The sequence below is a fragment of the Podarcis raffonei genome, chromosome 14 (assembly GCF_027172205.1).
Source record: "Podarcis raffonei isolate rPodRaf1 chromosome 14, rPodRaf1.pri, whole genome shotgun sequence".
Lineage (NCBI taxonomy): Eukaryota > Metazoa > Chordata > Lepidosauria > Squamata > Lacertidae > Podarcis > Podarcis raffonei.
This window is the reverse complement of record NC_070615.1, coordinates 12,686,941-12,711,824: the sequence shown is the minus strand read 5'-3', so window position 1 is coordinate 12,711,824 and position 24,884 is coordinate 12,686,941. Positions and strand designations below refer to the sequence as shown.

Here is a 24,884-nt window from a genome sequence, read left to right as displayed (position 1 = left end):
TGGGCGGCTTCCAACAAAGATGAAAGATACACTAAAATGTCACATATTAAAAACTTCCCTGAACAGGGCTGCCTTCAGATGTCTTCTGAATGTCAGGTAGATGTTTATCGCTTTGACATCTGATGGGAGGGCGTTCCACAAGGCAGGAGCCACTACCGAGAAGGCCCTCTGCCTGGTTAAGAACTTTACCTCAGGATGAGAACAGAAATCGTGCTCTGGCGGCGCAGCAGCAGCAGGAGGCCCCATTAGCTAAAGTGGTGCTTCAGGTTAAGAACAGTTTCAGGTTAAGAACAGACCTCCGGAACGAATTAAGTACTTAACCCGAGGTATCACTGTATTATACCACCCTATACCTGGAGGCCTCAGGGCAGTTCACAGAAAAGATCACAATATATAAAATTAAAATTAAAACAATAACCCAATACCACCCCCCCAAAAAAGAGCCACCTTTTAAAAGGGTATAGGATGTCAATCAGGTCAACTAAAGGCCTGGTTAAAAAGGAACATTTTTGCCTGGCACCTAAAATGTGTAATGAAGGCGCCAGGCAAACTTCCCCAGGGAGAGCATTTCACAGAGGGGGAGCCGCTGCAGAGAAGGTCCTGTTCTCGTGTTGCCACCCTCCAGACCTCTCGAGGAGGAGGCCCATGAAGATGGGCCTCAGAAGGTGATCTTAGGGTCCGGGTAGGTTCATATGGAAAGAGGCAGTCCTTGAGGTATTGTGGTCCTGAGCCGTTTAAGCCTTTATAGGTCATAGAATCATAGAATAGAATCATAGAATCATAGAGTTGGAAGAGACCACAAGGGCCATCGGGTCCAACCCCCTGCCAAGCAGGAAACACCATCAGAGCACTCCTGACATATGGTTGTCAAGCCTTTGCTTAAAGACCTCCAAAGAAGGAGACTCCACCACACTCCTTGGCAGCAAATTCCACCGTCGAACAGCTCTTACTGTCAGGAAGTTCTTCCTAATGTTTAGGTGGAATCTTCTTTCTTGTAGTTTGGATCCATTGCTCCGTGTCCGCTTCTCTGGAGCAGCAGAAAACAACCTTTCTCCCTCCTCTATGTGACATCCTTTTATATATTTGAACATGGCTATCATATCACCCCTTAACCTCCTCTTCTCCAGGCTAAACATGCCCAGCTCCCTTAGCCGTTCCTCATAAGACATCGTTTCCAGGCCTTTGACCATTTTGGTTGCCCTCCTCTGGACACGTTCCAGTTTGTCAGTGTCCTTCTTGAACTGTGGTGCCCAGAACTGGACACAGTACTCCAGGTGAGGTCTGACCGGAGCAGAATACAGTGGCACTATTACTTCCCTTGATCTAGATGCTATACTCCTATTGATGCAGCCCAGAATTGCATTGGCTTTTTTAGCTGCCGCATCACACTGTTGGCTCATGTCTAGTTTGTGGTCAACCAAGACTCCTAGGTCAAAACCAGCACTTTGAATTGGGTCCGGAAACTAATTAGTAGCCAGTGCGGTCGGACCAGGATCGGTGTAATATGCTCAAACCCAGAAGGGCTCATCTTAGGCATTTAAGTGAATGTGCTTAAAGGAGGAGAGGCAAGGTTGTGCACCAGTAGGCTCCCTCCTTGATCTATGAACATTCAGAGGAATATGTGAACCGGCCCTTCGTGCATAAAAAATGGCATGCATGGGTTGTCTACATAATTGCAGATCCTGCTCTTTTTAAAATTTCGGGTTGCAAAACAGTTTGCACTTGCCCAGGGCCTACTCACAGTCTACTGAACGTGCAGAATTCTGGGACACGGCCAACAGCTGCAATCTATCTCCCCTCCCCAGATCACTCACGGTACATTGGTTGTCTGAAAGGGGATAATGATCTCTTTGGCGCACACCAACACAGTTCTGTTCTGCTGTGCAAAAGACAAGTTCAGACTTCAGCTGCCATCAGCGGGGTTAAAATGGGATCATATAGGTTTAATGGGCTTTTCGAGATAGGCCAGAGGTACGGCTAATGCAACTCAATATTATCTCTGCAAATATTAATTTAGCCCTGTTCTTTAAGTCACGGGAAAATCATGTACACATGCTGCACCCATCAATCTGATCCCACTATCGGGAAACTCTCTCTCCCCCAAAGACTCCCTCCTCAACAAAAATAATTTCTATGGAAAAATAAATACACCCAAGTTTGCTCTGTTTATGTGTTTAGTGAATTCATTGCTTTTTCCCCTGCTCCAGTTTTATCAGCGTAAATAATCCATACAGTTTGCCTGGCTCAATTGCTTGACTGCATGTTGAGTTTCTAATAGCAAAAACCTTTCTCCCACTTGAAGGAAATCTAAGCGTCAATCATTCAGGGATTCAGGCGGCAATCCTATACCCACTCACCTGGGAGTGAACCCTATTAAACTCAATGGGATTTACTTTGTGCTGTGGATATGCTCAGTCGGTAGAGCAGGAGACTCTTAATCTCAGGGTCTTGGGTTTGAGCCCTACGTTGTGCAAAAGATTCCTGTATTGCAGGGACATGACTAGATGACCAACTCTCACAGGAGTCTATGATTCTATGAGGAACCTCTGGCCCATGGATGTAATTAGGTCGAGCAGTGGGGTCCTATTTGGACCTGAGGCAATTTCCCTGACACCACACCCATCTGCAACATCAGCTGTAGGTTGGGCAAGAACATGGCTGCAAAGTAACAGGTGCCTAAAGTGCACTTCCAATTATTCCTCAGCAAGCAAACGCTTGCTGACAGCTCTGATTGGCTGCGCTAGGGAGCTCCCCATTGGTTACAGTGTGGAGATTGTTATGTACTGAAGTTCTCACCCTGGGCCAGCAGGGGGATACTGTAGATAGTTTTCACTCAGGTCCACATATGCAAATAAGGGATTGGAAGTGATGTTCAGTGATTGGATAGTTACAGAAAATGGTTACTGTTGCGTTCCAGTGGAGCTCTATATAAGCAGGCTGGCTGAACCCTTCAGTTCAGTTCTGTTCTGGCCTGTGAATAAACAAGAGCTGTTTGAAGAATCGCTGTGTTGTCTGATATGTTCACCCACAACTTAACAGAGATTGAACCCCTTTGAAGTTTCTGTCTTATGTCTCAATGGCGCTAGGTGGTTGGCAGTGGGTATCCTTACCCACCTGTCAAAGTTGGCCCCATATTCAGTGTTTTCAGAGAGCGAACAGCCTGTGGACCCTACATTCTTCTTCCTGGAAGAGGCCGATTCATACAGATGTTGAGACTAGTCTGTTCTGCTTGCTTTAAAATGCCCATGGAGAAAGCAGAGTCCATCTGAGTAGCAACTGGAACACGCAGAGAGGAATGGACAGGGAAACCTCAGACCTGTTGTTACCTGTTGTGCTTCCCCAGGAGAAGTTGCTCCCAGTCACACACTGCTCTCTCGTCTATCGTACTGCTTTAAATGTGTAGCGCAGAAGAGCCTAAGGATTCTCCATAAATGTTGCACATAATGTTTCTGCAGAACCTCAGCTTTTACAGTATGTAAAAAAGAAACTTTGCTATTATCTAACAAATACGAATTCAAACAATTCTTCCTAGCAGAATCCTGCTTGCCATGTCAACAATTTCCATTTTTGTGTGTTGTCGTAGCGTAACTTGCTTCTTACGCAGCTGTTCAACAATTTCCATTCACTCCCTGGCTCTGTAAAACTGCATTAACAAAAAGTTGAAGTATTCATTTAAGGGGAGAGCAAGCTTTCCCTCAATTAAGCTGTGTTCTGATTATTTTTCTTCCTTAAATTCTTGCCACGAGGTAGCGTATCAATTGCTTTGCTGATTATATTGTACCACAAAATGGAATTTAATAACATATTTCTGTTCTTTCCTTCCAAAACCAGATCTGGTTTTATAAACTGCAAAATAATTCTCTTTGGAAGTATCCAAGTGCTAAGGATCTGTTTGCAGTAAATTTAATATCACTGTATAATTTGTATTAACTGGATGGAAGAGGTAATGGCATAATCATTTTTAGAGTGTTTAAATAGCACTGGATATTGATTCTAGTTGGGCCAAACTTCTAAGCTTTAATGGCAAAGCACATAAGCGCATGCAGTCACACCTTTGAAACCTGGTTCAATTATTATTGTACTATATTTACTTAAAATATTTATATCTATACACCGCCTCTTTTCCTAAAAATGAATCTCCAAAAAGGCTGGCAGTAAGAGATAATTGAGACATATATAAAACAGGATTTTTTAAAAATAAAATAAATGCTGTGATGACTTATGAAGGCACTGGGCATTGATGGGGATTGGTGGCTAGGGGGTGAGTGGAGTCAGTCTGTGTGGGGAGACACTTTGTCCAGGTCCCTCTCAAACCTGGTGGTGCCTCTGATAGCAATATCCCATGGAGCTGCTTTGAGCTCTATGGTGGAAAGAGGGAGGGTATAAATTAAAAACACTGGACAGGGGAGACCCAGGTTCAAATCTGCACTCAGACATGATACTCAGTATGTGGCCTTAGCTAGCCTATTTGCGTGTTCAGACCCAGAAACCTCCCCCCTAAATAAATTCACACAAGACTCAAATTCTGGTTTTGGTTTTTGGCAGAATTTAGGCCACAACTTTATTGATTACAGAAAGTGAGTGGTTGCATAGGCTCTGGTTCGACTAGCTCCCTGCCATGCAGGTAGCACTGACCCAGGGTTCCAGCATAGGTCAGCCAAGGGTGAACACCTGGATAGGCGAAAAGCCTGGCATGGGCCAACTCCGCCACGCAAATGTCACCCTGGACCTAGGCACGGGCACAACCCCCTCTCAGGGGTTGACCAAACCATCGAGTCCCTGGATTCCTTTAATGGAATACCCTTCACATAAGGATGGCGAGAGCATTCTCCCATTCCTATCACCTGAACCAGAGCCTATCCACAACCTTACAAGTTGTGACGATTTGCTACACGGCAGGCGAAACCCAAATGGTACCAGCCAATCAGCCAAGGGGGGAAAATCCCTGCTGTGCTCCTGTCCCAACGACAGACAACACACAATGGCATAGGAAGGTCAAGTGCACAGCCCTAAATATAGGGAGAGGTGGGCGGGTGTTCCGAATGCATGCGCCGAAAGAGGAAGCTCTGGGTCACGTGCATGGGCATAAATAGGTCCCTCGAACTGTTTGGACTGCATCCCATTGGCCAGATTGTACCCAGCTTCAAGGGACCTACCAATCGGGTGTTGTGGCTTACCAATTGAACCCACCCACAACACAGGGTGTCGGTTGTCCAGGTCTCACCTCTTTAAGGGAGGACCCAGTTTCACAAGATTGTTGTGAAGATATGGCAGCGGAAGGGCAGGGGAACAACTGTGCATGCCACCTTGAAAGGGTTATAAATATGAATGACCAATAGTGATTTATCACTGATATTATTTTGTAAATATTACTTTATACTTCCTTACAAGTCAGATTTCAGCCTTAAACCTCAGTGTCGAAGACTGCACTGATCAAAGAGCCGAATCTACATTTTATGCCCCAGGACTTCACTGGGAGCCTTAATGACAACAGGCTGATGTTATATTTGGGGTACATTATTCATTGCATCATTTGCAGATTAAACACTTGGTATCAGCTCCACTCTCAAGAAGAGAAGGCATAAAGCTGACGTATTACACAAAGCAATAATCCTCTATTGAGACATCGTACAATAGCGCTGGTAACATTAGTAGGCAATATTTATTATAAACAAAAGGCGCTATTGAGGTTTTCAGCTCATTAGAGGGAGGTCTGGGCAGATGACTGCATTATGGGAAATCTAAAGGGTTATGAAAGGAAAGATTTGTTTATCCACAAATGCATCCTCATAGATAAATTTGGAAGATCATTAGGCATTTTTTAAAAAGGAACTGTAAAAAGGAATTTGTATTCTTTATTGGCGATGCTGGATCTTTAGCAGGGGAACAGGCAATAAGCACAGAAAAACAAGAAATAGTTTTTAGCTTGAGGACACTGTGTAAACCACTAATTTCCATACTGTTTCTGAGGTTTCCTGAGAAGCTTTAAAGGCAGCAGAGGAGAATCTGGGACCCACTAGATGTTGTTGGGCTCCAACTCTCATTCGCCCCAGTTTGCATGGCCAAGGATGATGGGACCAAGGACAGGAGAATCTGTCAAGTCCAGTCTCTATTTTCCCCATCCTAAATTCAGGTCTAATATGCATTTTGCTTGAAATGCACATTTTTTGCAAAGCAATTTTTGCTGGTATGATGCATTTTTTTGTACGTTGCATTTTGACTAGAGAACTGCATTGCGAAATTTGGGGAAATGAGGATGACTGTTTTCCTGTTGTTTTGGAAAGTGTAAATTAGGTAAAGGTAAAGGGACCCCTGACCATTAGGTCCAGTCATGGCCGACTCTGGGCTTGCGGCGCTCATCTCGCTTTATTGGCCGGGGGAGCTTCCGGGTCATGTGGCCAGCATGACTAAGCCGCTTCTGGCGAACCAGAGCAGTGCATGGAAACGCCGTTTACCTTCCCGCCAGAGCGGTACCTATTTATCTACTTGCACTTTGCCGTGCTTTCAAACTGCTAGGTTGGCAGGAGCAGGGACCAAGCAATGGTATCTCACCCTGTCGCGGGGATTCAAACCGCTCACCTTCTGATCGGTGAGTCCTATGCTCTGTGGTTTAACCCACAGCTCCACTCGCGTCCCTGTGAATTAGGTAGGTTTGCCTTTAATTGCAAACTGAATCAAATTTCTCCTCCATCTCTAACTAGTCAAGAAACAACAGTTAGAGGGCCGCAGACTGACCACTCCATTCACAAGTCTCGCTGTTTGTGATCTATGAATGGGGCCAAGAAATGGGTGGATTTCCTGTGATGCATTGCCGCAGAGGAATGTTGACTATGTAGTCTGGGGTTCACCCAAGTGGCCCTATAGGGGCTAGCCAACATGGTGTATGAATTGGCTGCCCACCCTCAAAAAGACTTCAGAAGTATTAAGCAAATCTATTATTTCTGCCTTTCAAGTTACGCTAGGCAAATTCATTTCCCAGGAGGTGGAGGATTAACTAGTAGACTGGGTTTTTCTCCATCTTCCTTTCAACACTGACTGCACTGGAAGACACGTAATGAACTAATTATATAAATCAAGATTTTGGGGGCAGTCTACTTATTTTGTGTCTGGTTTACAGATACAGGAAATCTGGCGATGGAATGGCTTTGCCGCTTCAAATACAGCTGGGGCTATGGGATACACTTTGAATGACTCCCTCTGTGAAAAAAACTCTCCCTAAAAGATAAAAGTAGTTCAACAAGGAATGAGCCCAATATGCCTTTAAAAAACAAACAAACACGTTTACATTGTGAAATGTTCAAAATGGGGACAAAACGACAGGACAAGTATGACAGCCTCAGGATTCTGACCACCTCATTCTGCCACAGGTGGAGACTAGGGGTGCATTCAGATATGGGGACTGTAGCATTAGATTTCCTGATTATAACGCCAGTCCTTCTTTCCCAGATCCCAATGTTCTCTTTTCACTTTATTTATGTGTTGTGCTGTGTTACCTGTGGCTCATTGATCAATATACCACCATGTTACGCTGAAGTTCCAATGGTGGGAGGAAACTGCATGCCGGAATACAACCCCTGATTTTGTCGTATGAAATTACAATGCAAAACCTCTATGATTTTCCAGGTTTAACGTGTTTGCAAATGGATTTTTTTTTAAAAATGGAAGCGAACAATACAGAAATGAGCACTAAACTCCCTTTATATTCTGTTGGGTTTCCAGAAGCAGCATTTACATTGTGTGAAAGATGACACAAAATGTGGAAATTGCCAGGCAAGGAAACATCAGGAAAACAGAATGAAGTGTTGCCTCAATACCGCCTACGCCTTGACCCTCAAGAGCAGGAATGTACCATATCAGCAAGTACTAGCTTCAACATAGGTTTTACCGATCGGATAGGACAAGGTTTCGCATTTCAAAGGCAAACAATAGCCTTCTTTAGTCATTCAACTTCCATGGAACGAGTGGGAGAGCAGGGTTGAGCCCAGTGGCCATCCCCATTCCGTCAGTCTCCATGTGTATGCAAACGTGTGTAGGTGTACATGCTGAACAGAGTCTTTGGGTGAAAGAAAGCCTAGTTTCGCTCCTGCCTGGGGGCCAGATAGAAAGGCTTAGAGGGCCACATTTGACCCCTGGGACCTGATGTTCTCCAACCTTGGCATGCCTACAGTTAAGAAGAACCATCTCTTGTTGGGAAGTCTGGTCATCTAAACTCATGACAAGTGCACCTAAATTCTAGTTTTGAACCAACTTCCAGAAAGTTCTAAAACCACTCATTAATTTTAAACAACAAAACCCAGCAGTGAAGCAGCAGACCCAACCCACCATATTCTAAAAGAATCCAGGATCCACCCTCCTCCATCCCCCATTAATGACAGAATAACCCACTACTGATTTGGCTTGGGACTGGAGCTCCAGTTGTTAACTTTTGGAAGTGGGCAAATATTAGAAAAGTTAAGATAAGAAAGTAGGGCTTGGAAGCCTATTTTCTTCTCATTTCTGCATTGCATGTGGCATAAAAATAGATTCCTTTTGTTTCCGTAATGGATTTTACAAAGCAATCGCAGTGGGCTGGCAGCTCTGCAATCTGACAAAACAAATATTTCTTTTCACGGAAAAGTACATATGAGTTCCCACCACCCCCATCACCCAAAAAATCTCGTGAAGCTTTTCAGAACCCAGCACACGTCCTTTCCTTTTCGTAACTCATTTTCCCCTCTTTTTGTGACAACCGAAGCAATAATTCACAGCTCACTGGGTCTCCTAAATAACCCCCTTTATATTTACATGGTAGGCACCCCCCATTACCCAGCAGGAATCAGCTGTACTGGCAGCCAGTCATTACACATTCTTAAGATGCTGGAAGTTTAACATACCCCTTCCCTAGTTAGCATCTTTCTTTTCTTTCCATTCATTCGTTCTAATAATAATAATAAATTCCCCTCACGTGGTTACTATCTTAAAACCAAACAACAACATAACTGTGCCATTTTGCAATTTTCAAGTGCTTCCTTCTCTGGGCCTCATCCAGACTCCCACATTAAAGCTCAGATGTGTTTCATCATGCCAAAGACTGCTACTTCCCTTCCCTCCCCCTCCCTCCATAGGAGATTAAATGAGGCACTTGAGTTTCTTTGCGAAACTTTTCTAAGTGTCGACTTGCTCAGCCTTACGCACTGCAGTTAATTTAATCCAGAGGCATTCAGGAGTCTGGGAAAGAACAACACTTTCGCCCGTCGCTAAATAACGAGAGCTTTCTTGAGAGGCCAAAAATGAACTTGAAAAGGAAAGGGGGGGGGGATATCTATCTGTATATACAGTACATGAAAGATACATTGTTTGGTTCCAGAAAAGAGTTCTTTAAAAACCAATTTAGCAGTTGGTATGGAGGATTAACTACTAAGATTCCTGGGTTCAGACAGATTTCTTATCAACCCTAATTTTGTCCTGGATTTTGAAAAGGACCTTAATTTAAACTGTATCTTGGTGTCTCCTTATGTCTGCCAGTGTCAAGTACCTGCCTCTGCATCTCCTACATCTGGTATCAGCCGCACCAGGTGACTAAAGCCATGCAATTCTCAGATCTCGGGGTGCAGCTCCACCTATTGAACCTGCACCCACTCCAGTGTCCATAAAAAGCTGCAGGGAGAAAGCATATTCTTTACTCCTCCCCCCACATCCTCCAGTCAACTAAGTGACTCCTATGAACCCATCTGTCTGTAAGTTTGGAAGTTTTGTACCTAAGCGCTCCTTTCTCAGGCCTGCTATATCCATACCAATGAAGCACAAGGGGGGGGGGTGTAGAGTGATTTTTATTTGAATACACCCTTAAAAAACAGCAACCTATAATTGCTGTTGGGGGAAGAACAAATGCAGGGATCATTCTGTAATTTGCTTCAATGCCTCAAGAAGGACAACCATGCCTGAAAATTCAATCCAATTCTGCCAGAAAACAAAAAAATGTTAAAGCCACTCCTAGATGGATTTTCCTGTAATAATAATGATAAGCTTAATCTACTATGGAGAGGCTACCATGCCTGCAAATTTCATCCATTTCTGTCCAAAGGGAAAAAAGAGACCTATTTTATTAGTGAACAAGGTGGGAACTAGAGTTTGTTTTTCTTGAAGCAGAATTGACCCTGAGTCAAATTGAGCAGAATACAAAGCACCTGGGGAAGAGGCGCGCTGCTTCCCAAAGTGCAGATTCTAGGTCTGAAATGAATCTTGAGGTTGGTGTATAGTCACTCTTATTGAACAGTCCTCTGAGATGCTAATTGCTTGAGTTACTAGTCATCCATGAAGCATATGCCGAGCACATTCAAAATGGTTCAGAATTATCTCCCTAAGTCATAAATCTTTCATAGGTACAATTATGAGTGAACAGTGGTAGAAAAAGCACATTCAACAGTTGAAGTCAGGTTGGTTTACTGAAATAAAATTGCAAAATTAAATTTAGATGAACTTAATTAAAAGGGGAGAATTAATTTAATATGGACATTCATCACATGCCCATTGAAGCCCTTTCTTGTGTCAAGAAAATATATTGAAGCGTGAATTCAAAAGCCACATAAATGCTGAAGTGAAGTGTGAAGGGATGGACAAATAATGTAGTCTTGCTACGAGCGCATGATGTGGGTGCCACAACCCCCAGTCAAGTTACTGAAGAAATAATGCCTTTTTAAGAGACTGTTGACTCAATGTGTGGTGGCTGGTGCCCATTGAGGGTGCTGCGGCAGAAGGCAGGGACAGCAAACAGTAGGTGAAGCCAGAGCCATTGAGAGGCAGAACCAACTCATTCTAGTTTTGTCCCCATCCTCCTCCCTGCTGAATACTGCAAAGGCAAGACTGAGACTAAGGAAAAGGAAGCTGACAACCCCCCAGGACTGATGGTAAGTAGGAAGGCAGGCAGGTGGGGGCTGACTAGTTGCAGAGTGAGGCCTTTGAGACAAGCCTCCATTGATCTCAATGGATGTGTTGCTAGGGAACATGGTGAATGGCTAATTTTAAAAGTTAAAATGGTACAGTCCTTCCAAAATGGTACCGTGCCAGTTTTCACTTGAAAACTTCCCATTGTTTGGAATGCCCATCCCGTGTTAATATCTGCCGACTCGGAGAGAAGGGGTCCTCCACAACACCTTTCTTTGAGTTGCTAAGGTTTAACCTGGGTAGGAGAGGCCAGCAGAGAGAGATGGTGCAGCAGATCAGCAGCTGAAATGGGGCAGAACAGCAGTGGCATCGGGGCTGTACAGATGCACCAGGGGAAGAAATGGATTGGCTCAGCTGGTGCCCCTGTACGGTCCTGACCTCACTGCTTCCCTACTGCCTGACTCTTGCACCATCCTGGTAAGTGGGAGTAATGCCAGAGTCGGAAGGGCAGCTCTGTAGCATCAAACCATGACACTAGCTGCTCCTGAACATGGGTCATGATTCTCATAAGAGAGTGAACAATCCACTCCATTCACCCCCTTTATTCCAGCAGAGGTGTGTGTCTGTGTGTGAAGGGGAGGGGGTTGTTGCCTCTTAAACAACTGGAAATGAGGTTGTTTCCCCCCTTAAATCTACTTAAGGTGACCACTTTCACACTTAGGGTGGACACATGGAAAAAAGGGGAATGCATCACCAAAACAAAAAGGCAGTGCAGAATATGTTTTTGATTAGCATCCACGTTGCACATGCCAATTTACAGGTATATATGCAGGCACAGAAATACTGCTATAATTTAAATAGAAACAAAAGGCCCCTCACCCTAGAGGGGAAGACTGGGACCAGGCGAGCTGCTCAACCTGCTGACCTGGTGCTAACCAGCAGTTAAGACAACTTCAAGGCCCCTCCAGCAATCCCATCTTGGAGTTCCTTATCTCCAAACCAGAGAGCCCTTCAAACAGAGGACTCATTCAAACAGAGAATGCTCTCTGCACAGCGGGACACGTGGCCCCCTTGGAAATACTGCAACTCATCCAGAAACCTGGCAGCAGATCCTGATCTATCTTCTTGCCTCCAACTCAAGGTATATCCTGATAGATTTGGATCTCTTTTCTAAGTAAGGAAACGGGCAACTGAACTTCAATATTTTTACACTGTAAACCAACCTGTGATCTTTGGATGAGTGGCGGTATATAAATTGAATAAATAATAAGAATATTGGTGGCTCAGACCTTAAAGAATTAGCAACAGATCAGTGCTGCTATGAAGGCATGCCATCTCCATCTGTCAAGGGGAAAAGTCGAATTTTCCATGTGTCTTTATTCCCCCACAAGCACCAAGCATATGTCTCTAGCTCTTACCACTGATTCTTAAGCGGTTGGCGTTGATGCTCCCATACGGGCTGACCTCGGCTCAGATGTAGGCAAACCTGTTGAAGTGAGAGGAGAGAAGGATATTAATGAAATAGATGCTTGTTTTCAAACTTCAGGCACACATGGGAAGTGTGGCTTGTCAATGGCTGGAAGGACGTTTAATGATGAAACCAGGGCGTCTTGCTGGCTCAGTCGCCCCCGAACTTGCACTGCAGAGCTACCCGCAGCAGAAGAGCCCACCATGGCGCTCCGAAGAGCCCGCCATGGCGCTCCATGGCACTCCGACCGACGGGCGGGATCTTCCCCGGACTCAACTCTCGGGCCCCAGACTCTCAGCCTGGCGCCCCTAAGAGCTTGGCGCCCGGGTGCCCCGCACCCCTAGTGCCTAAGGGTAAGATGGCCCTGGATGAAACCACTAAAAGAGGGAAATGAACACCCACAACAAGCACACGGCAGCTACAGAACCTGGCTACTGATTTCCCAGAGAGTATTTTGATTAGAGGCACTGTGCCCTGATGCATGCAGTCGCCACCACTCAACCAGGAAGGAATAACAGAGCACGGCATGGTTAGTTTTAATAAAGAGCATTAAAAGATACATACAAAAAAATTAAAGGTCAGCACAGAGAGGGACAATAAAGTACCAATTATTTCATTAAAATCCCCAAGATGCCTCCAAGTTCAGAGAAATTTCATTCCTCTCAGTTCTCCTTCGGGAATCTTCAAATATCAGAAAAAAAAGGATAAAGATCTGGCATTTTGCATCTTTAAAAATAAAAGCAAGGAGCATGCACTAAGGATGTTTTGACATAAATAATTATGATCGTATTATGTGGGGCCTACACACAGGCTGAGGGATGTTGCTGCTCATCCAACCAAGGTCATACCCGCACCACTTTTAAAGCCCTCTTACACCACTTTAATAGTCCTGGTTCCCTCCCGAGAGAACCTTGGGAACTGCACTTGGTTAAGGGTGTTGAGAGCTGTTAGGAAAGCCCTCACAGAGCTCCAGTTTCCAGCACCCTTAATGAACAAAAGTTCCCAGCATTCTTTGGGAGAAGAGCATTCTGTGGATGTGAGGTGGGTTCTCTGGGTATTTCACATAAACAATAAAGCACAATTCACAATAAAAGCGAACATGAAATAAACCACAAAAGCAAAAACCCAAGCAACTTGCCCACCCTCCCCAGCTAAAATCAGCATAAATCCCTGCAGCTAAATCGTAAAACCAGCATGAAGCTGAGCAAGGGGACAACAGTGCAAAAAAAGCCCCAACACAACCAGTGGATTCTAATAAAAACAGCAGTGGCTCTCTTTACCTGCTGCCTAAACAGGGTGCCAACACTCAAAAGGCCTTCTCTTTAGGTGCAGTCCACTTCACTTTATTAGGTGGGGGAACCTTAGACGGGCCTCCAAAGAAGATATCAAGATTCAGGCATGTTTGTATGGGGCAAAGTGAGCCTTCATGAAACACAATTATCCTTCAACATTCTCTGAATTTTGCCAGGCCATTATCCAACCAAACAACACATACAAAAATGCATATATTGAGGGGAAATGGGCACAAATATGCATAAATTAGTGAAAATAGCCTCATCCGCACTATAAATCGAAAGCTATTGCACAACATTGTGGGAGGCAGTGGAAGACAGGAGTGCCGGGTGTGCTCTGGACCAAGGGGTCACAAAGAGTCGAACACGACTAAACGACTAAACAGCAACATAGCACAACAACTTTAAATAGTCAGGACTTCCCCAAAATAATCCTGGGATCAAAAGTTTGTTAAGGGTGCTGAGCTGTTATTCCCCCAACCCCAAATTAGAAAAAGGTTACTCTTAGAAAAGCTTCTACTGATAGAATACAGTTGTTTACTGTTATTCAGAGCGCGAGTCTTAGAAACACAAACCTGCCTTTGGGTATGAGGGAGAGTGAATACATCACTGGTTTATTTCTACTTCAATTCCAAGGCTACCTGAGTTGTTATCTGGTCAGCTGTGCTTTGTTTTACAAAATGATTGGTTAGGATTTTGGAAGTGTTACTCATTCAATAGTATAACGTCATTTTTAAAAAGATTGGCTTTTAATGTCAATGTTTGCTCTGTATTTGATTTTTTATTCTGTATAGAGTTCTGAAATTATTAATTTTGTTGTCTTTGAGTTCAGTTTGGTATGTTGCTAGACCTGTTTTGTATTGTATTTGACCTGCGCTTTTTAGGTTGATCCCTTTGTACTGTGTCTTATTTTTATATTGTATATTAGTTTGAGTTTTTGTTTGTTTGATAATCAATCTTTGTATTGTATGTAGTTTTGATATTCTTTCGTACGGTACTTGTCCTCTGCTTTGTACAATGTTCTGAAACTCTGTTATACTGTATTTAATTTTGATTTTCTGTAGATCGCTTTGAGAGTCTTTTGAATATAAAGCAGTTAAGATATTTACTAAATTTTACACACACACACACACACCTTTTTACCTTCCTTGGTTTCCAAATAATGCCTTCAGCCACTCTGGAAGGAAAGTATAAAGAGATTCCTTATGCCAAGTGTCCATGTGTTTGTGGAGGTGGAAAATGTAGTACATTAGAGCTCATTTTTGGGGGAAGACCATTTGAGAACAAGAGCTTGCTGGACCCTGACTGATATTTGTGATCTGTTAACAGACCACAATAAAATATTTACAAACAAGGTGGCTCCTTTTACAGCAGCGGCTCAAGAAATTTGCCACGATTTTCCAAAGATGTCTGCCATGGACTGCAACAAGGACCATCTGCAATAGTATTTTGATGCTAAAGTCAATCTTGGTTTGCACTGATAATTATTAGGGTTGCATGTTATTAGTGTTCTTATTAGTGCTATGTTTTGCCCCTGCTTTCCTGTTGCTTGTCCTGCTAGGAGTTTAGATTTGCTACCGATTTGTGATTGCCGGTACCTGCGCTATCCCCATGTTTTGTGATGGCCACTGTGCCACAGACAAATAAAACTGCTCAGCATCCCTGACTTCATGTCATCATAGCTTTTGAAAAAAAATCACCTGCAAAAATAGGGGGCAACGTTATGTATGCTACAACAGTGGCAAGAATCTTGTTAGCACAAGGATGGAAGAATGAGGAAATCCCAGCGAAAGAACAGTGGCAAGAAAAATTGATGAGCTATGCGGAATTGGTCAAATTGACATACAAACTGTGTGATAAGGACAATCGTGACTTCAAGGAAGAATGGGAACTTTTAACAAATTACTTAAAAAGACAACAAAATGATCTGGACCCCTTGGCAGGTTTTGAATAAACATGGTGTTATGTACTGAGTTGAATAGGATCCCAAATGCAGCAGTCTGATTGGCCCTAGAACAATAGGATTCAGAATGCAGCAGTCTGATTGGTACACAGGAGCCACCCAATCCAGCTCCAGGTGGAAGTGAATCCGCAACCTGATTGGCCTACAGGAGAATCCCTGAATTAGCCAATCACGTGGGGCCCATTGTGTAAATAATGTATATAAAGCAGGCATTCTGGGGGAACTTCCATTCCTCCTCACCACTATGAGCTGAATAAAGAGCATGAAATCCACTCTCGACTCAGAGTATATTTTATATCCACAAATTTATTAGTTGAACACATGATAGATAAGGCAAGGATATGTGTAATTTTATAGCATGCAGAGAATAATATCTGCAAAGAAATCAGAGAGGGGAGCTGAGGGAAGTCCTGGGAGGGAGGAGAGGGAGGGATTGATAATTTGTTATGTTGAAATTGTTTAATAAAATATTTTTTTTAAAAAAAACAAAACTAAAATGGGGGGCAACCATAACAGCTCAATGGTAGAGCATCTGCCTTTCATGCAGAAGTTTGCAGGTTCATTTTTTGGTATCTCCAGACTTGGAACCCTAGAGTTCCACTGACTCATGCTCACGCAGACACAGAAAGAAATTAATACCTTTTTTTTAAAAAATGAAAGCAATATTATATCTGTGCTCTCAAAATCTGATATGAGAAGAGCATAGAGGAGCTGCGCAGTCACAGTAAGAGAACTCTGCAATTTAAAACTTTTATGTGTCGGGGTGGTCAGGGAGTGAACTATGTTTAACATTGGATTGCTTTTAATGCTGTAATATACATAGCAGCTTCGAGGGCTTTGCTATCAAGAAGACATACCTACAAGTGTAGAGGGTCATGTAAATCTCTGCAGGATCTGGTACTACGACGAGAGCCCTCCAACGAACAGCAATTTAAGCAAATGAACAAGGAGCTGCGCTCTGGTTTCATCAGCAGAGTGGTATATCTTGCCAGGGAACGGCACAGGAAGAGGAGGCAGCCGCCAGGGAACATTTTTGTGGACGAGTTCATCTTCATGCTCAAAAGACAGCAATATGGCCCACCAGTACAATTAGTGTTCCAGTGATCCGAATCTGCTTCTGCATCTCTGGAGATAACAGTTGACTCATCCCAGGCAAAATGTGGGGCAAGTGAATTCACTTGCTTTACTTTGTCGCTGTAAGACATATGTTGAAACTGATTCAACGCTAGTCCTGCTCAGAGGAGACTCATTGAAGTGAATGGATATGACTAGGAAAGGATAACATTTACAGCCTGTAATGCTTTGAATTGCCAACAAAGATCCGTATAGTTAAAGCTATGGTTTTCCCAGTAGTGATGTATGGAAGTGAGAGCTGGACCATAAAGAAAGCTGATCGCCGAAGAATTGATGCTTTTGAACTATGGTGCTGGAGGAGACTCTTGAGAGTCCCATGGACTGCAAGAAGATCAAACCTATCCATTCTTAAGGAAATCAGCCCTGAGTGCTCACTGGAAGGACAGATCCTGAAGCTGAGGGTCCAATATTTTGGCCACCTCATGAGAAGAGAAGACTCCCTGGAAAAGACCCTGATGTTGGGAAAGATGGAGGGCACAAGGAAAAGGGGACGACAGAGGACGAGATGGTTGGACAGTGTTCTCAAAGCTACAAACATGAGTCTGACCAAACTGCGGGAGGCAGTGGAGGACAGAAGTGCCTGGCGTGCTCTGGTCCATGGGGTCACGAAGAGTCCGACACGACTAGACGACTAAACAACAACAACAACAAATGCTTTGAAAGAGAATATGATGAAAATGATGTATAGATGGTATATTACACCAGTGAAATTAGCTAAAATGTATAAGACAAATAATAAATGTTGGATATGTAAAGAAAAAGAAGGAAAGTTTTATCATATGTAGTGGGAATGTAAAGAAGTAAAGAAGTTCTGGGAAATGATATATAATGAGATGAAAAAGATGTTGAAATACACATTCTTAAAAAAAACCAGAAGCATTTTTACTTGGCATTATAGGTCAGGACATTAATAGGCAAGATGTTAAATTGTTTTTATATGCAACAACTGCGGCAAGAGTATTATTAGCCCAGAAATGGAAACAAGAAGAAATTCCAATGAAAGAAGAATGGCAGACAAAATTAATGGACTATGCAGAATTGGACAAAATGACAGGAAGGATTCGAAACCTGCGGGACCAGAGATTTACAGAAGATTGTTAGAAGTTTATGAATTATTTAAAGAGCAACTGTAATCAACAAATTACGCTAGTAGGACTACAAGAAGTTTTGTAAGGAGAAATATACGAAGTGTTACAAAGTATAAAAAGATAGAGATATTGGTTATAAGTTTGAAAGATAAGATAAGAAAAGAAATGCATACTGAGAGATTAGACTGGAAAATTTTCAGACAGGATTGATGGAAGTCAAAAATTTGAATAAGATGTAAAAGTATGTTTAATTACTGCTGAAAATGATATGTTAAAAAAACTAATAAAAATTATATTTAAAAAAATGAAGTGAATGGGTATGACAAGTTTAGGATTTGACAAGCTTAGGTTCATTACGTGTATAGGTCGGTCTACTCTATTCTGGGTAGGATTTAGCTGGGGAAAAAACCCATTGTCCCTTCCTTTAGGACAGGGGTCTGCAACCCGTGGCTCCGGAGCCACATGTGGCTCTTTTACACCTTTGCCGTGGCTCCGGGGCGGATACTAGCGAGGGGAGGAGGCGCATTGTGCGCCCCAACACTCCCCACTGTGGCGGGCGCTGTACTGGCTGTGACATTGCATGGGGGCGGTGCGTGCGTTAGTCACGCACCGTCCCGACGTCACCTTCCTTCCCGCCCGCCCGCTACATTGTAAGGGGCATGTACGCTGGTCACTGCATTGAAAGGGAGTGAAGAACACACACACAAAAAAAGATAACTTGTTAATTTAACGTTTATTTCTATGAGGAGGAGTAATTCTGAGGGGTCAAACAAAGAAATAATAAAAAAGGGACAAAAACGTTATTTTTATAATGACGAGTTTTGCGGCTCCCAGTTGTTTTTTCTTCGGAAACTGGTCAAAGTGGCTCTTTTTGTCTTAAAGGTTGCAGACCCCTGCTTTAGGAGATTCTTTTCAACTCTGAATATGTAGCTAGGCTAGAATAGATGTTGGCCTCCAATTGTCTGCAGTCTTACTCTCATCAGCTCCAACCAGCATGGCCAATGGTCACCAGGACAGCTGTAGTCCAACAACATTGGAGGGCTACAGGTTGGCCACCACAATCTACATTGCATTATTAAGGGTTTTTATTGTTGCGTGGCGAGTTCCCGCTTCCTCCCATCAGAAATAAAAACACATGACACCAATATTTTAGGTTAATGGGCGAAAAATGGCCACAACTTTATTGGTTACAGGTAATGAGCGGTATTGGCTTAGGCATTGGTCCTACCGACTACCCGGCTTCAGCCTGATTGCTTGAAGTCCAGGAAGGGTTAACCACCAGTAGGGGGAGTCCTGCTGATGCACATCAACTAGGAACTCCCCTGGGGTCACCGCTCGGGGGTGTGCCTTAGGCCCACACCTCCATAGGCTTCGGACAGGGCCATGCCCCCCGGAATCCTTTACCGGACTACCCTTTGCTATGGGGGGAGGTGATGGTGCTTCCTTCCCCCCTCATCTACATAACAATACCCTTACCAATGCCTAACCGCCAATGCCAAGGAAGTTGTGACGATTTGCAACGAGGTAGGCGAAAAACCAAATGGCTGGAGCCAATTTGCCAAGTGGGAAAAATTCCTACCAGGCCCCTTAATGGCGACCAACCGAGGTCCATAGCAATGTCAGAGAGCCAAACCTAAAGGGCGGGGGGGGGGGGACCGGAGCAGCTGAGGCGCTGAAAGAGGAAGCTCCTTGGCTGCGCCGGCCCTAAATAACATGAGCCACGCCTCCCAGGTCAGCCGATTGGCTGGCAAGGAGAATGACGTGGCCGAGGGTTCCTTTAAGCAGGCGGGGGCTGCAAGCCAGCCCCCGCGCACGTGGGTGTGTGTGTGAAGCCCGGAACCCCACCTCCTCTCTAGCTCAGAAGTGGCTTTCCGGGGAAAGGGATTCAATAGTTCAAAGGATTTGTACCCCTGCACGAAGAGAATAATATATTTGCCTGCTCTTTTTTAAAAGTTATAGTTTATTGAATTTCCAAAGATTTAACATATACATTTCAATACATAGTAAATTTTTCTTTTGTTTTTGTCGACTTCCCACCCCATTTTCCATTGTGTTTTTATTTCTCCCCCTTTGCTATATCTTACTTTCTAACTCTTATTTCATAACCACAATACTATAATCTCTAATTCCTTCTGTTTGCTCATAGTTCAAATCCTACTCACAAGTTCATCATACTATAGTGTTTCTTTAAGTAATCCGAAAAAGGCTTCCTTTCTTCCACAAAGCAATCACCATTAGGTTCTCTTAATTTTGCTGTTAGCTTTGCAAATTCTGCATAGTTCATGTAATGTACTGAAGTTCTCACCCTGGGCCAGCAGGGGGATACTGTAGATAGTTTTCACTCAGGTCCACATATGCAAATACAGGATTGAAAGTGATGTTCAGTGATTGGATAGTTACAGAAAGTTGTTACTGTTGCTTTGTAGTTGAGCTCTATATAAGCAGGCTGGCTGAACCCTTCAGTTCAGTTCTGTTCTGTTCTGGCCTGTGAATAAACAAGAGCTGTTTGAAGAATCGCTGTGTCGTCTGATGTGTTCACCCACAACTTAACAGTTCATAACCTTGTTTATCCATTTTTCTATGTGGGGGGGAATTTCTTCTTCCTTCCACTTCTGTGTGTAAAGAATCCTAGCTGCTGTTGTTACATACAGCCATACCTCTTTTTACGTTCGGTTCAGGTTACGTCTTTTCAGGTTGCGTCATGTGGTGACCTGGAAGTACCAGAAAGGGTTACTTCCGGGTTTTGCCGCTCGCGCATGCGCAGATGCACAAAATGACGTCACGTGCATGCGCAGAAGCGGCGAATCGAGACCCGCGTGTGCGCAGACGCGGGTTGCGTTCCTTTCAGGTTACGAACGACGCTCTGGAACAGATCCCGTTCACAACCAGAGGTACCACAGTATGTATTTGCTTGTTCTTTATACAGTCATCTTAGGAGAAGATTTCTTTGCATGCATTCTGTAGTCACTTGCATACAGGGTCCATTCCACATTGCATATGTTTTCTCCTTTGAGGCAATCAATTGCAAAAATTGCCCTACTAGTTACAAAAACCCAGGCTTGACATATATAAGTCAAGGAGGCACCTTATATTTCTGGTCATCTTAGTCACATGTATGTCTGAGTATTTTAAAATACCTATTAATCTTTTTTATTGCTTTCCTTTTTAACTTTCAAGGAGCAGGTGGGTAGGAGAGAAATTTGCTTTGCATTTCAAAGTGAACCCACCTAATTTGCACTTTTGGAAACCAAAACACAGCCATCCTCTGAAATTTGCACTTCTTTAAATTTTGCAATGTAATTCTCCAACCAGGTATCATATATAAAAATGCATATACTAGGGGAAAGTGTGCATATAAATGCACATATTAGTGAAAATAACATACAAAAATGCATTATACTAAGAGAAATTGTAACTAGAACCTTTAAGAGGTTTACACAAAAACCCAAAACATTAATGTTGTAATAAAAAGCAGCAGCTGAAAACAGGCAAAAATTCAAAAACCAATAATTAAGCTAACATATTAAAACACATGCTAACTTCTACAAGTCTAGATAGGCTTGTCTGTTTTATTTAGGAATAAAATACCATAATTATGGGTTGCAAACATTTGTGGGCCCTTCAACACTTCTCTGATGAAAATAGGGCATCCAGCAAACCCTCCAATATTTCTCCACTGAAAACAGGGATGTCCTAAGGAAAAGCGGGACATTCCATTATCAAATCAGAAACTGGGACAGCTTCTGTAGATCTGGGACTGTCCCTGGAGGGTCTGCATACTGAATTTTGAGAAAGCGATGTGGGCACCAGGCAGAAAATGGCTGCTGTAGCACAAGATGGCTGCTGTATTGTGCGTGTAACAAAATACAACATAGCAGGAAAAGGGCCAGGAGCACTATATGGTGCAGACACGCCTCCCGGTCCCCCCCTTCAATTAAAGGGAATAAATACACCTACATCAGGAGAGCCAGTGTGGTGTAGTGGTTAAGAGCGGTAGATTCGTAATCTGGTGAACCGGGTTCGCTTCCCTGCTCCTCCACCTGCAGCTGCTGGGTGACCTTGGTCCAGTCACACTTCTCTGAATTCTCTCAGCCCCACTCACCTCACAGAGTGTTTGTTGTGGGGGAGGAAGGGAAATGAGAATGTTAGCCACTTTGAGACTCCTTCGGGTAGTGATAAAGTGGGATATCAAATCCAAACTCCTCCTCCTCCTCCTACAGCAGCCACTGCCAAGCTCAGTCACAGAGAGAAACCGGTCTTCAGAAAGGAAGGGTGAATGGGTGGTCACTTTTGTCTTCCAATGAAATTGGGCATGTTTAAGGGAGCATGTTCAATGCAAGAGACTCAGCTAGTACAAACAGGAAGAGTGCAGAAAGAGCAAACAGTCTCTAATGCATTGTGGATTTCTGAATCGATGTTTACTGAGATATTTCACAGGTGCCATGGGGTGAACTGGTGGTCGTACTCCTGGGCAGAACAGTGCCAGCCCCTGAAGTAAATAAATAGCATTCAGACCCAGCTATTTCCTCCTCATTTGATCTCAGAGCTGCTTAGCATGTTTTTCTAAACCTGTAAAAAGTTTCCATGGTCAGGGGTGGAGGTTTTCCCCACTGAGCTGAAGATTTGATTAACCTAAGTAAGATTTTATGTGGTATTAAATTAAAATCCTAGTGAGTTTTTAATACCCAATCTAGAAATTCTCTCTAGAGAGGGTCGAAGAATCTGATTACGTTACACATAAAAGGAGTTTATCACCCTGCTAGTGAAATCATATTATGTTATTCTATCATTAGGGTGCAAATGAAGTGAAGATTTAAGAACCTAAACCTTGCTGTGTGTTTGACAGCAGAAGGAAATGAGTGGAGAAACTGAACTTAAGCAAGGGCCAATTGAAGGAAGCAAATTCTATGTACAGTGGTACCTCGGGTTACATACGCTTCAGGTTACATACGCTTCAGGTTACACACTCCGCTAACCCAGAAATAGTGCTTCAGGTTAAGAACTTTGCTTCAGGATAAGAACAGAAATTGGGCTCCGGCGGTGTGGCGGCAGCAGGAGGCCCCATTAGCTAAAGTGGTGCTTCAGGTTAAGAACAGTTTCAGGTTAAGAACGGACCTCCAGAACGAATTAAGTACTTAACCCGAGGTACCACTGTAGAATCATTAGGGAGGTGGGGTAGAGAAGAAGAATTAATGCAGTAGGAAAACAGGACACATCATGTGATAGGCTGGGGGAAGAGACCATCAGTTGGTCAGAGGATATGGCCCCCCAAAAATATTTTTTATTTGTAGGGGGACAGAAAGGGAGGTGGAAAGCAGTAGGGATGGGGAGAAATTCAACTGGGGACACATTTAAAGGTAAAGGTAAAGGTAAAGGGACCCCTGACCATTAGGTCCAGTCATGGCCAACTCTGGGGTTGCAGCGCTCATCTCGCTTTATTGGCCGAGGGAGCCGGTGTACAGCTTCCGGGTCATGTGGCCAGCATGACTAAGCTGCTTCTGGTTTGCCAGAGCAGTGCATGGAAATGCCGTTTACCTTCCCGCCGGAGCGGTACTTATTTATCTACTTGCACTTTGACATGCTTTCGAACTGCTAGGTTGGCAGGAGCAGGGACCGAGCAACGGGAGCTCACCCCGTCACAGGGATTTGAACCGCCGACCTTCTGATCAGCAAGTCCTAGGCTCTGTGGTTTAACCCACAGTGCCACCCACGTCCCCATTTAAAGGTTCACATTTAAAGGTGAACCTACCTAATTCACACTTTCCAAAAGAACGCATTAACCGCAACACAGTCACCCCTTAAAATTTGTACTTCTCCAAATTTTGCAGCCCAAAAATGAACATGCAGTCATACCTCGGAAGTCGAACGGAATCCGTTCCGGAAGTCCGTTTGACTTCCAAAACGTTCAGGAACCAAGGCGTGGCTTACAATCGGAATCCATGGTGGACGTTCGAGTGCCAAAGAACATTCACAAACTGGAACAATCACTTCCAGGTTTGCTTTGTTCGGGAGCCAAAACGTTCGTCTTGCAAGGCGTTCAACTTCCAACGTATGACTGTACTAGGTACAGAGTGCATACAAAATGTGCATATTAGGGGGAAAAATAGCATACAGAAATGCACTATCTTAGGATCACAGCAAGGTGCCTTATGCATACCAAGTCAGAGCACTGGTCCATCTAGCTCAGTACTGTCTTCACTGACTGGCAGCAGCAGTCCAGGATTTCAGGCAGGACTCTCTCCCGACTCTACCTGGCGATGTTGGATTTTGAACATGGGACCTTCTACATGCAAAGCAGATGCTCTAGCACTGAGCTATGGCCCTTCCCCTTTCCTCCTTTAGGAAAAACCACTTTTCAGAAATGTGTATACTAGGATAAATGTAAGGCTGAGAAAGATGCTGAAGCCCTGGAGAAATGGTTGCTGGACAGTTTTGTTGTTGTTTAGTCGTTTAGTCGTGTCTGACTCTTTGTGGCCCCATGGACCAGAGCACGCCAGGCACTCCTGTCTTCCACTACCTCCCGCAGTTTGGTCAAACTTATGCTGGTAGCTTCGAGAACACTGTCCAACCATCTTGTCCTCTGTTGTGCCTTCTCCTTGTGCCCTCAATTTTTCCCAACATCAGGGTCTTTTCAAGGGAGTCTTCTCTTCTCATGAGGTGGCCAAAGTCTTGGAGTCTCAGCTTCAGGATTTGTCCTTCCAGTGAGCACTCAGGGCTGATTTCCTTCAGAATGGATAGGTTTGATCTTCTTGCAGTCCATGGGACTCTCAAGAGTCTCCTCCAGCACCATAATTCAAAAGCATCAATTCTTTGACGATATGAGGACTTAAAAAAAGAATTTGCAATCATGTGTTTGCAATGTGGAGAGCAGGACTTAAGATGGGGAAAACGAGAAACCTGGAGAAACTGAAATGGACAGATTTGCTCATCCCTAAGCAAGAGTTGTAGGCTCAAGAAGAAAGCTGAAAATGTAGCTTCATTGGCCCCAATCCCTGCCTATGGATATAAGACACTTACAATTTCTTAAAAGCAAAAGAAAAAAACAAAAAACCCCCAACCCTCCTACTCCTTAAGAA

General features: G+C 43.7%; 1 protein-coding gene across 9 annotated transcripts in view; it reads right to left on the bottom strand.

The window, feature by feature from the left end:
* Positions 1-24,884, bottom strand: part of SEMA6D (semaphorin 6D) — a 433,313-nt gene that overhangs the window by 242,365 nt on the left and 166,064 nt on the right. For all 9 annotated transcript variants that reach the window (XM_053365705.1, XM_053365699.1, XM_053365703.1 and 6 more), the window contains exon 3: positions 12,282-12,349. The gene's annotated coding sequence lies outside the window, so the exon portion shown is untranslated. The remainder of the gene's footprint in view (positions 1-12,281; positions 12,350-24,884) is intronic.